The sequence below is a fragment of the Dendrobates tinctorius genome, unplaced genomic scaffold, assembly GCF_039654945.1.
Source record: "Dendrobates tinctorius isolate UK_male_01 unplaced genomic scaffold, ASM3965494v1 ptg000063l, whole genome shotgun sequence".
Taxonomy (NCBI): domain Eukaryota; kingdom Metazoa; phylum Chordata; class Amphibia; order Anura; family Dendrobatidae; genus Dendrobates; species Dendrobates tinctorius.
Window position 1 is genome coordinate 23,552,664 of NW_027361731.1, and position 13,544 is coordinate 23,566,207.

Sequence of the window (13,544 nt, forward strand, 5' to 3'; positions counted from 1 at the left end):
GCCTAACCCTACCTCTAACCCTAACTCTAGGCCTAACCCTACCTCTAACCCTAACTCTAGTCCTAACCCTACCTCCTATTCCTAGGCCTAACCCTACCTTTAACCCTAACCTGTAGTGTCATCTGATAGAGGAAGCTTCCTCAGAAATCACTAGAAATCTGATCCCTTGCTAGGTACCCAATATGCATTGCAAGTCCTTGTCCTAACCCTACTGCTATCACTAGCCCAACCCCTGCATGCTGTCAGTGACTGCATATTAGCTCTCCTCCAAAAGGAAGACATTGGTCTCTCTACTGCAACTGAGAAGCAGGTAGCTGAGACTGCACTACTGGGCACGAAGCTGGTGATAATTAGGTCTCAGTAGTGCAACCTCAGATTTCCCTACTGGAGAAACATGTTAGAAAACTGCTTTTCACCGTAAGATAAAGGGACCTTTTACCTAGTTCTCCGTTAAAGGGCACATGTTGTGGTACCACTGGGGTGCACAGCGCCTTCTCAGGGCCTGAGGGGCATTTGCATGTTTGTATCTTTAATAATTACTTCTTCTTCTGGTGGCACCATCTGGTGTCTATCGCTCTTTGCCTCAATGTTTTCTGATTACCTTTGTATTGTGTCAGGCAATCATTGTATAATTCTTGTCATTAAAGACTCTGTACAATCTCAGTCTGATCTGTACGACCACCACTGAGCAGGATACTCACAGCAGCACAGCAGGATACTCACAGCAGGGTGACAGCAGCACAGAGTATTTCATGAGAGCAGTGTGCTGGTCTATGGGGGGTCACAGAGGGAGATATATGGTGGAGGAGCAGGGTGACAGCAGCACAGAGTATTTCAGGAGAGCAGTGTGCTGGTCTATGGGGGGCACAGAGGGAGATATATGGTGGAGGAGCAGGGTGACAGCAGCACAGAGTATTTCAGGAGAGCAGTGTGCTAGTCTATGGGGGGGGTCACAGAGGGAGATATATGGTGGAGGAGCAGGGTGACAGCAGCACAGAGAATTATAGGAGAGCAGTGTGCTGGTCAATGGGGGGTCACATAGGGAGATATATGGTGGAGGAGCAGGGTGACAGCAGCACAGAGTGTTTCAGGAGAACAGTGTGCTGGTCTATGGGGGGTCACAGAGGGAGATATATGGAGGAAGGAGCAGGGTGACAGCAGCACAGAGTATTTCAGGAGAGCAGTGTGCTGGTCTATGGGAGGTCACAGAGGGAGATATATGGTGGAGGAGCAGGGTGACAGCAGCACAGAGTATTTCAGGAGAGCAGTGTGCTGGTCTTTGGGGGTCACAGAGGGAGATATATGATGGAGGAGCAGGGTGACAGCAGCAGAGAGTATTTCAGGAGAGCAGTGTGCTGGTCTATGGGGGGTCACAGAGGGAGATATATGGTGGAGGAGCAGGGTGACAGCAGCACAGAGTATTTCAGGAGAGCAGTGTGCTGGTCTATGGGGGGTCACAGAGGGAGATATATGGTGGAGGAGCAGGGTGACAGCAGCACAGAGTATTTCAGGAGAGCAGTGTGCTGGTCTATGGGGGGTCACAGAGGGAGATATATGGCGGAGGAGCAGGGTGACAGCAGCACAGAGTATTTCAGGAGAGCAGTGTGCTGGTCTATGGGAGGTCACAGAGGGAGATATATGGTGGAGGAGCAGGGTGACAGCAGCACAGAGTATTTCAGGAGAACAGTGTACTGGTCTATGGGTCACAGAGGGCGATATATGGTGGGGGAGCAGGGTGACAGCAGCACAGAGTATTTCAGGAGAGCAGTGTGCTGGTCTATGGGGGGTCACAGAGGGAGATATATGGTGGAGGAGCAGGGTGACAGCAGCACAGAGTATTTCAGGAGAACAGTGTACTGGTCTATGGGAGGTCACAGAGGGAGATATATGGTGGAGGAGCAGGGTGACAGCAGCACAGAGTATTTCAGAACAGTGTACTCCTGGTCACAGAGGGAGATAAATGGTGGAGGAGCAGGGTGACAGCAGTACAGAGTATTTCAGGAGAGCAGTGTGCTGGTCTATGGGGGTCACAGAGGGAGATATATGGGGGAAGGAGCAGGGTGACAGCAGCACAGAGTATTTCAGGAGAGCAGTGTGCTGGTCTATGGGGGGGTCACAGAGGGAGATATATGGAGGAAGGAGCAGGGTGACAGCAGCACAGAGTATTTCAGGAGTGCAGTGTGCTGGTCTATGGGAGGTCACAGAGGGAGATATATGGTGGAGGAGCAGGGTGACAGCAGCACAGAGTATTTCAGGAGAGCAGTGTGCTGGTCTATGGGGGGTCACAGAGGGAGATATATGGGGGAAGGAGCAGGGAGACAGCAGCACAGAGTATTTCAGGAGAGCAGTTTGCTGGTCTATGGGTGATCACAGAGGGAGATACATGGTGTAGTCAGGAAGAGGAGGAGCCGTGGTCTGCTGAGTGCCAGAGGCTAAGCATTTGCAAGCTAAGCTCCTGGGAAGGGAGGACTTTCCTATAAGGACCTTTTCATCTACCCCCTTCCCAGGCAAGAGAGCCCTTCCCTGGGACTGAGTGCCGGGGCTGCGCCCCTGGCTCCCACCCCCCGGCAAGCCAGCTGGGGGTGGGGGGCCTCAACACCATCCAGAGGCCAGGCTGCAGCCAGCCAGTCCCAGGGAGATGGGGAAGAGACGGAGCCAGGTGAGAGGGGGTCGCAGGACCCAGGAGCCCCGGAACACCGGACCCCCTGAAGCCGGTACCATGGCGGCTCCTCCTCCCGGAGGAGTGGCGGCCCCGAGCAGAGGTGCAGTGGCAGAGCCCCCCAACATCTGGGGCTCCAAAGTTGAGGGTGAGCCATCTACCATCTACGCCTCCCGCATCCATGCGCACCTCTGCGAATATGAGGAGGCCGCCAAGCAGCTGGTAATACTCCGGGAGGAGTTATGGGGAGCATGAGCGGTGGCTAAGAACCGGCTCCCCGCCTCGAGACAAGCTGAGGTCTCCGCCACGGTGGAGAGGCTGAAGGGGGCTATCATGGCCTTGGAGGAGATACGAGCGGCTATCCTGAGTGGGAGCGGCCCCTTCGCAGAGAAACTGAAAAACGATGACCGGTTTAGAGCCATGACCGGTGGGTCATCTGGGGGGTCAGGAGGCTCCTGCCAGGTGGAGGATGAAGAGGAGGATGGCAGAACATCTACGCCTGCCCCACCTGAAGGCCTGGTGAGCAACAACACCCAGGTAACATGCAGCGGGGTTGCCCCTGAGCAAGTGGCTCTCCCACCGGACTCCAGTTACTCAGAGGAAAGTGGGAGCGAGGGGGAGGTTGGTGGAAGTGGGGACAGTAGTAGTGAGGGGGGCTGCCTCATCCTATAACAGGTGAGGCGGATCGAGTCCCCAGAGCGGTTTGGCACACTGCTCTTTGGGGATGAGGTCTGCCCTGAGGACGGGGCAACCGGAAGGAGGAAAAAGAAAAAAAACAAGCGCAAGCCAAAAAACACTGTGGCTGACAAACTTATATTTGTCCCTCTTTCCGGGGCCCCTCTGTCCCGCTGTATGGAACCCGCTGCCCACCCCGGCTCGGGCCCTGTGGTGGGTCCGCAGCGGGGGCGTGGGCAGAGTGATGTGTGCCTGGACCTTACCGTCACATCTGGTGGTGGCGGTGAGGGTTCAGGCAGCGACATGGAGGTTGGTGCTGGTGCCAGTGGTGTAACAGCCACTGGCGGTATTGGCAGTAGTGGAGTCCGGACTCAGTCCCCGGTGGCAGGGGGGCTGGCTGGGCACTCAGCACGGGTACAGCCAGGGCCGCACCTCCGGCGGTGAGTGCTGGGGTCTCTGAATCCCCCACGCATGGGTCCGTTAAGTCTGGTCCACTTATGGGGGTCCAGAGACCTAGAAAGGGCGTAGAGGCTGCTGTGAAGCAGCAGCTAAAAAAGTGCAAGGGGCTGGTAGCTCCTCTGATGGTGCCCGTGGCAAGAGCAGGGTCCCCGGCGCGTAGACCCAAAAAGGGGTCTGTGCTGGGGGCACTGCCGCCGCTGGGTGACGAGGGGGAGTGGCCAGCCCTGCCAGCATCAAGTGTTGGGTTCAGGGAGGTGGTGATGGTCCGTGAGGGGGCGTGGCCTCCCCGAGTGTTGCCTGGCCTCCAAAGGCTGTGGCATGTGAGGGGGGCGTGACCTCCTCGGCCACTGTCCCACCTGCTGTGCCCGTGTTACCCGGGGGGGTGTGTCCTCACAAGGAGTCACTGCTCTGCCCGGGGTGGCTGCGGCCGGCGGGGGGCATGGCCTCGGCGGGCCTGCTGCCTCCTGTCCCGCCTACCCCCTCAAGCAGCATGGTGCCCCCAAAAGCCAGTAGGGAGTTGTCGGGTCCCCAGCCCGCTTACCGCCATCTGGTGGTGCGGGGGCCCTGGCACTCCCTGGGAAGCTGGTGGGGATGAAGAGCAGAGGGCAGGGTGTGGTGGCAGTGGCCGTTCCTGCCCTCAGTGCAAAGACACCGCAAAAAGAAAAAAAATGGAGCCAGAGAACCCAGGAGCTGCTGCTGCTTCCAGGCTTGGGCAGGGCGTATTGAGTGCGCTCTGCTCAGAGGTATTTAAAGGGGCAGCGGCACTCCTGGACAAGAGTTGGAGCAGTGCCAGCAGCTCCAAGGAGCAGAGCACTGGCCAGTCAGGGACCCCAGCAGGCAGGCAGGAGTATTGCAACACCAAGTCTGCTAATGTAAATACTGGTTTATCTGCTAATATTGGTTTATCTGGAAGTGAGAGTGGGAGTGAGATAGAAGACATTTTTGAGGATATAAATGGTGATGTGAGAGATATGGATGAGGGAGTGAGTGCGAGTGTGAATGTGGCAGTAAATGCTGGAGTAAGTGCTGGAGCGAGTGGAAATAATAGAAGAGTGAATGGGAGAGTGAATGAGGGTACGAGCACGAGTGGTGGTGGTGGAGGGAGGGCTGGCCCATCTGCCCCCCAGCCGCAAGGCCCCAACGTAATTATGCGGGGGCCGCGGCTGGGGGTCGGGGTGATTCCAGGGGGGTCTCTTCGCCTCCGGGCTCCGGGACGGCGGTTTGCACCGCCGTTTCCTGGAGGCCCTCCAAAGGGGAGAAAGATCGATTATGGTAGAGGGGAAGGACAGTGAACTTGTCTTTCTGGATAGAGAGGCATGGCCGAGCAGCCTTCCAAAATCAAAGGGAGGGAGGGACTGTTTGGTCTCTCCCCACAGCCGGGCAGGGGCCGCCAAGAAGGAATGTGGTCCATCTTAGGTGGGGGGGCAATGAAGCTTGTCCACCCAGGAGCAAGGTGGTGGAGCTCGTCCTAAAGATGGGCTTTGGGGCTAATGACATCTTTGCCCTAATACATCCTTCGGCGTCCCGCTTCTTCGACGTCAGCTTCGTGCGGCCAGAGGGGCTTGAGCTCTTCTGGTCTAATTATGAGCTGGTGCGAGAAGAGCCCGGATGGCGAGGCTTCGTCGTACAGGCGGTGTCTCGCCAAAATGCCGTCAAGCGAGCGACCATGATCACATGTAACGAGTCACTCACAGGCGTGGACAATATGACGTGGCTTTCCGGTTATGGGGAAGTCACCGAGGTCCCAAGAAAGAACAGGGACGAATTCGGTATTTGGTCGGGGGGCTCCACCTTCATGGTAAAGTTGAAGGTTTCCAGCGACTCGGTCACCCACATCCCTTCCTCGGCGTTCCTGGGAAGGGATAGGATCCTGGTCTTCTACCAGGGGCAGCCGAGGGTCTTCCACAAGTGCGGCGACCCCACCCACTTCAGCGCCAACTGCAAAGTGCGCATTGTGCGGTGGGGTGGGTCACCTGGCCGCCTTGTGTAAGGACATTCGCTGCCATCTGTGTGGTGACCTAGGTCACCCGCTCAGCCGCTGCCCTCGCTTTTTTCCAATGCCGCTGCGGGCCCGGTGGGGGGAGACCGTGAGGGGGCAACCCCTGGCGGCGCTTCTTCTGCTGTGGCAGGTGGCAGCGGAGGGGGAAGGGCTTAGGGGTCAGTGAAGAAGGGCAACGCTGCTAGGGGCCCCGCGTATCAGCGGAGGCAAGTAAGACGCCATGATGGTAAGGGGCGGGTGGAGCCTCGGGCAACCGGGGTGATGCCTGGCCCCCCCTAAGCCGGCGACTAAAGCCTCTGAGGGCCTGGGGGAGAAAGCGGTGAGTGAGGAGATCAGGAGGTTGGAGAGGGAGGAGAAAGCGGCTGACTCAGACAATTCCTCACAATATGAAAGTGTTGATGAGGAGGTCAAAGAGCAGCCTACAGCATCAGGTGGCAAAAACAAGCGTGCCAACCGTAAATCGAGGGGGAAGAAGGCTGGCAAGTCTTCAAGGTCTCCCCCGCCTCCGACCGTGAGGGTACATACGGAAGGGCCCGCTGACCCTCCTCTCTCTGATCAGACTCACCAACCGGTTCAGTGCCCTCAAAGGCTCAGATGATAAGCCGCAAGACGAGGGTGCTGGGCTGGGGGCAGCATCGGAGGGTCTTTCGGGGGAGGGCGCATTCCGTCCCTCGGGGGGCGCAGTTCCTCCCGAGGGGGGGACAGACTTGGAGCCCGGAGACGAGGACACTGGGGGGAGGGATGGATACTTCCTCGTCCCTCAAAAGGAAGGTGTCTGAGGACTCCTCCCCAGGTAATGACAGCAGCGGGGTGGGAAAGAAATTGGCCATCGAACTTGATCACCCATGATGGCTGAACTCGCCCCGTTGACGCTGGCGTCCATTAACGTCGCTAGCATTAAGTCAGATACGGCTCGATTCACGGCCTTCGATTTTTTTCTCCCTAATTGAGGCAGAAATTTTGTTTTTGCAAGAGACCAGACTAACGGACATGGGGGCCATACATAAAGCACGGAGGGAGTGGAGGTGCGGGCCCTCATACTGGTCTCTTGCGGCCGAGCCGTATAGCGGGGTGGCGGTCCTTTTTAAGGCCGCTGATGTGGAATGCCGACGGGTTATTGAGTTGGAAATGGTGAGGTGCCTGATCCTAGATGTCTTCATGAGGGGACAAGAGCTCCGGCTCATCAACATCTACGGCCCGCAGTCCAAGTGGGACCGCAAATCTCTCTTCCTGAGGATCAAGCCCTTTCTTTTTACGAGCCGGCAGGTGGTCTTTGGTGGGGACTTCAACACCATTACGAGGTCCTGAGACCGGGGGGGTTCCCGGAGATCGCCTGGCTTATGATAGCAGTATATTCTTCATTTAGCATCCAGACAAAAATAGACTCATCGTATGAACGTTTTCGGTCCAACAACGGACCTTCATCAGAAAGGTTTTTTGGTTTCTTTTGGTAGAAAACTGCAAAAGATACCGATAGGGTAATAGATATCCTATTTTTGTACATATTTACGGGTTGGAAACCTTACTTGAGCACCGAACAACCTTCCTTTTTTTCTCTGGAGTGCCGTGTTTTTTTGCCTGGCTTATGATAGCGTCGCGCTCAATAGCATAGCTAGTGATTCTCGCCTGGTGGATGTCCACATCCGGCACACCCCAGGCAACGGGGGTTTCACCTTTCATAGGGGTAGCTGTAGGTCTAGGATAGATAGGTCTTTTTTGAAGGAGGACGCCATCTTTTCCGCTGTGTCCGCCGTTGAGGTGGAGTTCTCCGACCACTGTTTAATTTTCTTTTCTCTGAATGTTGCAGAGACTCCTCAGATGGGAAGAGGGATGTGGAAGCTCAATTCGTCCCTTCTGGAAGAAGCGGAGGTGAGACAATCCTTTGAGGATTTTCTTCAGAGCCAGGTACCGCTGTTGGATCTCTGTAGTAGTAAGTCAGAGTGGTGGGAGATCTTCAAAAAGCGGGCGGCGGGGTTCTTCCGTCAGCTCTCGAACCTCAGAAGTCTGAACAGGCACCGCTTGTATCAGGCTCTGGGGAGGAAACTCGAGCAGCTTGACTCGACTGGAGGCGACCGTGAGGAAATCTCCAGAGTGAAATCTTTGCTCAAGAGGTGCCAGTATGATAGACACACATCTTTAGTTTTTGATAGGGACTTCGGGAAGTACCGCTCGCCCGACCCTTACAGAAACTGTAAGATGTCAGTGAATTGTAAGATGGTGACAGGACTGATCGACAGTATTGGGTCCCTGAACAGATCCAAATCAGGGATCCTGGAGGTGGTCAGATCCTTCTACTCACACCTCTTGGAAAAGAAGGATCTGGATCGGGATAGGATGTCGGCTTTCCTGGCTGAAACCATCCCTGAGCCAGGGGGTGATCCCTCTCTTGGTGTTTTGGCAGAAGAAATTAGGGAAGAGGAAGTGAGACTGGCCATTGATGGGCTTCGACCCAAGAAATTGCCAGGTCCGGATGGCTTAACATCCGAGTTTTATAAGACTTTTAGGGACTCCTTGGTCCCCCTCTTGACAGGGGTCTTTAATGAGTGTCTATCCTCGGGCACTCTTCCCGGCTCAAAGAGAAAGTCAGCCCTAATTTTTCTGTCAAAGGGTATGGATCCGTCCCGTATCGAGAATTGGCGTCCCATAGCGCTTCTCGATACGGACCGGAAGGTTCTGGCCAAGGTGCTGTTTAATCGGCTGGTGAAATTTGGACCCCGGCTCCTTTCGGGGGCCCAGCACTGCTCTGTTCCAGGCCGCAGCACTTTTAGTGCTGTGCTCGGTGTCCGAGAGGCAGTGGAGCAGGGTAGGGCAGGTCACTGGAAGGGGTACTTGCTGTCATTAGACTAAGCGAAAGCCTTTGACCGGGTCAACCATGAGTACCTCTGGTCTGTCCTTTTGAGGTACGGTCTGCCTGGGAGGTTTGTCAAGTGGTTACAGATCTTGTACCAAGGGGCTGAGACTTTTCCACTGGTGAACGGTTGGTTGGGTCGCCCTTTTGAGGTGGGTTCGGGGGTCCGTCAGGGCTGTCCTCTGAGCCCGCTTTTATACGTGTTCGCGATCGACCCCTTCCTGAGGAGGGTAGATGGTGGACCATTGGCGGGAGTCGGGATGGACCGGGCGGGCTCTGGGTCCTCTCTGAGGGTGGTGGCGTATGCTGATGATGCCTCCCTCTTCGTATCCTCGAGAGGGGAGGCGGATTGGATCATGTTGGAGGTTGTACGCTACTCGGAGGCATCCGGGTCCATGATCAACCGGGATAAGTGTGAAGGTCTCTGGCTGGGAGGGGGAGATCCTAGTTTTGATCTCCCGGACACCCTTCCAGGGCCCCAGGCTACCGCCAAAATTCTAGGCATCGAATTTGGCCCCGGGGACTACCCCCAGCAAAATTAGGAGGGCAGACTTAAGATTGCCGCCCAAAAGGTGGACCAGTGGAAGGGTTGGTCTTTGACCCTGAGGGAAAGGGTTGCCCTGGCAAAAGGCTTTCTGCTTCCTCTGTTAATTTACCTGGGCAGCGTGTGTATCTTGCCAGAACCTTTCTGGACATGGGTCTACAGCCTGTTCTTCCATCTGTTATGGGGGAATAGGCTCAACCTAATCAAGAGAGAGGTCACATACCGCACGAGGAGACTAAGTGGGTTGGGTATGGTCAACCCAGTAGTGTTCTTAGTGAACACCTTTCTTAAGGCCAACATTTCCAGCCTCTGGCTAGAGAGGGCTCCTCCGTGAGTAGTCTCCTGCAGGGGTTGGCTTTGGCCTTTCTTCCAGGAATGGGAGAAAGGTGGGCGAGTGAAGGACCTCCGCACGCTTCATGGGCATCTCCCGGCTTATGCTACCCCGGTTCTGAAGGTGATCTGCCGGTGGGGTCTGGGAGTGTGGGAAATCAGGACCATGTTGAGGCAATGCCTTGACAGAAGGGTTCTGTTGACCTATTTCCAGAAGCCCCTGGCCCTTAAGGATTGCCCGGGCCGGGATCTGGAGGTGGGGCTCGGGCTTTTAAATTCTAAATGGATCCCCTTGAAGTTTTGGGACTTGGCCTGGCGCTGCTTCCACACTCTAGGGAGAGCCAGACTGGTGTGAATGTAGTAGGGACAGCATAAGGTGGTGTGGGTGGTGAGGGACAGAAGTAGGGGCAGATAGGAACAGGGAGGGACAGGCACTGAGGGACAGATAGAGAGATAGTTATGATAAGTTATGGAGAATAGGGACAGGAAGGGACAGATAGGGACAGTTTCTTTCTAGGGATAGAAGTAGGGACAGTCTTAGTTCTTGAGGGAGAGGGTGAATGTGTTAGTGAGGGATGGAGCCTCTAGAACTCCTTTTCCTGGTGGTGGGCTGGTGCATGCCACCTTAGCTTTTTGTTTTAAAAACAGGAAATATAATGGATATTGGGCTTACAGGTGCCAAACTTGGGCCTTGGGTATGCAAATGCTGTGTTTAGTTTGTGCATTAATACGTAAGTAGATGGAATTGTATTGAGAGTTTTGGGAAAAATGTATTTTGGTTATGCATTGGTATAATGGGAAAAAAAAAAAAACAAACACTTTTTTTTAGTTAGAGTGTGTGGATGGGGTGTAGTCAGGGTGGGAGGGGGGTGCATGGGGGGTGGTGGATGGATGACCGGATGCCAAGAGGAACAAAGGAGCAGGGCAGGAGAAGTAGACTCTATGGACCCTCGAAATAAAAAATAGTTTTTGTTTGAAATAAAAAAAAAGAAAAAGGCCATAAACTTTCGTGGACCTGATTGTGCAGTGATATGGCTACAAACTTGTAGGACCTGCGGTGCAAGGTGGTGGAAAAAAGGCTACGAACTTGTCGCCATGTGTGGGAGGAAAAAAAAAAAGTCTATGCTGTGTAATGGGAGTTAGGGTTTGTCGGCCAAAATGGTGGAGTTCCTTTTTCTCTCAAGGCAGAGGGCCAGTAAAGGATTATTTTTCAGGTTTTTGTAAATAGTCAAATAGTAAAATAGGTGAAGTATGAATGGGGTGTGAATGGGGTATGAATGGGGTGTGAATGGGGTGTGAATGGGGTATGAATGGGGGTGTGAATGGGGTGTGAATGGGGTGTGAATGGGGTGTGAATGGGGTGTGAAGGGGGTATAAATGGGGTGTGAAGGGGGTATAAATGGGGTGTGAAGGGGGTATAAATGGGGTGTGAATGGGGTGTGAAGGGGGTATGAATTGGGTGTGAATGGGGGTGTGAATGGGGGGTGTGAATGGGGTATGAATGGGGGTGTGAAGGGGGTGTGAATGGGGTATGAATGGGCTGTGAATGGGGTGTGAAGGGGGTATGAATGGGGTGTGAATGGGGTGTGAATGGGGTATGAATGGGGTGTGAAGGGGGTGTGAATAGGGTATGAATGGGGTTGAATGAAGTAAGAGCGGTGAGAGTTATTTATGTTTCTTTGTATTTTCTTTTAGTAGATTCCTGCTGGGGGTACCTTAGGCTGCAATAGCCTAGTGGAGGGCAAGGAAAGGATCTGGACTTTCAGATGATAGCGCATGTTTGCACATTTTTATGTCTGTCTATGTGGGTTTTTCTTCAGTTTATGTATTATGTTTTGTTTCTGAATGTATTTTTGATAATTTTATAATAAAAAGAGTCACAGAGGGAGATATATGGTGGAGGAGCAGGGTGACAGCAGCACAGAGTGTTTCAGGAGAGCAGTGTGCTGGTCTATGGGGGGGGTCACAGAGGGAGATATATGGTGGAGGAGCAGGGTGACAGCAGCACAGAGTATTTCAGGAGAGCAGTGTGCTGGTCTATGGGGGCACAGAGGTAGATATATGGTGGAGGAGCAGGGTGACAGCAGCACAGAGTATTTCATGAGAGCAGTGTGCTGGTCTATGGGGGGTCACAGAGGGAGATATATGGTGGAGGAGCAGGGTGACAGCAGCACAGAGTATTTCAGGAGAGCAGTGTGCTGGTCTATGGGGGGCACAGAGGGAGATATATGGTGGAGGAGCAGGGTGACAGCAGCACAGAGTATTTCAGGAGAGCAGTGTGCTAGTCTATGGGGGGGGTCACAGAGGGAGATATATGGTGGAGGAGCAGGGTGACAGCAGCACAGAGAATTATAGGAGAGCAGTGTGCTGGTCAATGGGGGGTCACATAGGGAGATATATGGTGGAGGAGCAGGGTGACAGCAGCACAGAGTGTTTCAGGAGAACAGTGTGCTGGTCTATGGGGGGTCACAGAGGGAGATATATGGAGGAAGGAGCAGGGTGACAGCAGCACAGAGTATTTCAGGAGAGCAGTGTGCTGGTCTATGGGAGGTCACAGAGGGAGATATATGGTGGAGGAGCAGGGTGACAGCAGCACAGAGTATTTCAGGAGAGCAGTGTGCTGGTCTATGGGGGGTCACAGAGGGAGCTATATGGAGGAAGGAGCAGGGTGACAGCAGCACAGAGTATTTCAGGAGAGCAGTGTGCTGGTCTATGGGAGGTCACAGAGGGAGATATATGGTGGAGGAGCAGGGTGACAGCAGCACAGAGTATTTCAGGAGAGCAGTGTGCTGGACTATGGGGGTCACAGAGGGAGATATATGGAGGAAGGAGCAGGGTGACAGCAGCACAGAGTATTTCAGGAGAGCAGTGTGCTGGTCTATGGGGGGTCACAGAGGGAGATATATGGTGGAGGGATCAGGGTGACAGCAGCACAGAGTTTTTCAGGAGAGCAGTGTGCTGGTCTATGGGGGTCACAGAGGGAGATATATGATGGAGGAGCAGGGTGACAGCAGCACAGAGTATTTCAGGAGAGCAGTGTGCTGGTCTATGGGGGGTCACAGAGGGAGATATATGATGGAGGAGCAGGGTGACAGCAGCACAGAGTATTTCAGGGGAGCAGTGTGCTGGTCTATGGGGGGCACAGAGGGAGATATATGGTGGAGGAGCAGGGTGACAGCAGCACAGAGTTTTTCAGGAGAGCAGTGTGCTGGTCTATGGGGGGGTCACAGAGGGAGATATATGGTGGAGGAGCAGAGTGACAGCAGTACACAGTATTTCAGGAGAGCAGTGTGCTGGTCTATGGGGGACACAGAGGGAGATATATGGTGAAGGAGCAGGGTGACAGCAGCACAGAGTATTTCAGGAGAGCAGTGTGCTGGTCTATGGGAGGACACAGAGGGAGATATATGGTGGAGGAGCAGTATGACAGGAGCACAGAGTATTTCAGAAGGGAAGTATGATGAGCTTGTGAGAGGTCACCCTCCACTTTCAAAACGTTGTTTATTTGCAGTAATCTGTTTGCAGTGAGGGTATGTGTGAACTCGCTGTTACATTATGGAAGAAGTGGGGTTAACAGCTGGAAAGAATATTTCAGGCAAGGACACTGTGCTTCTATAATAATGTTAGTGACAGCGTCATAATGTGAGAAAGGGAAATGACACATGAGAAGTCTCAGAATTGTGTAATTGTTTTGTGCCACCAGCAGATGGCAGCAAATAGCCACGTTATATTCACAGAAGAGCAGGGTAATGCCTGACTGTGGTGCACAGGATCGGATTAGATACACTGCTCAGCAGTTGGCAGAATTCACCTGCATGTTGGTCTCATGTATGGACCCTTGTAGAGTCCTAAGTCCTTCAAGGAAATATGTGTTACTCCTCCCTATCCCCTATTATGTAATAATGTCCCCCAGCCTGGGACTCATCCTGTTATATATGTCCACAAACCTGGTATATATGTCCCTCATCTAAGCATACAGTGGGGGAATAAAAGTACTTGGACAGCTACCAATTGTGCAAGTTCTCCCACT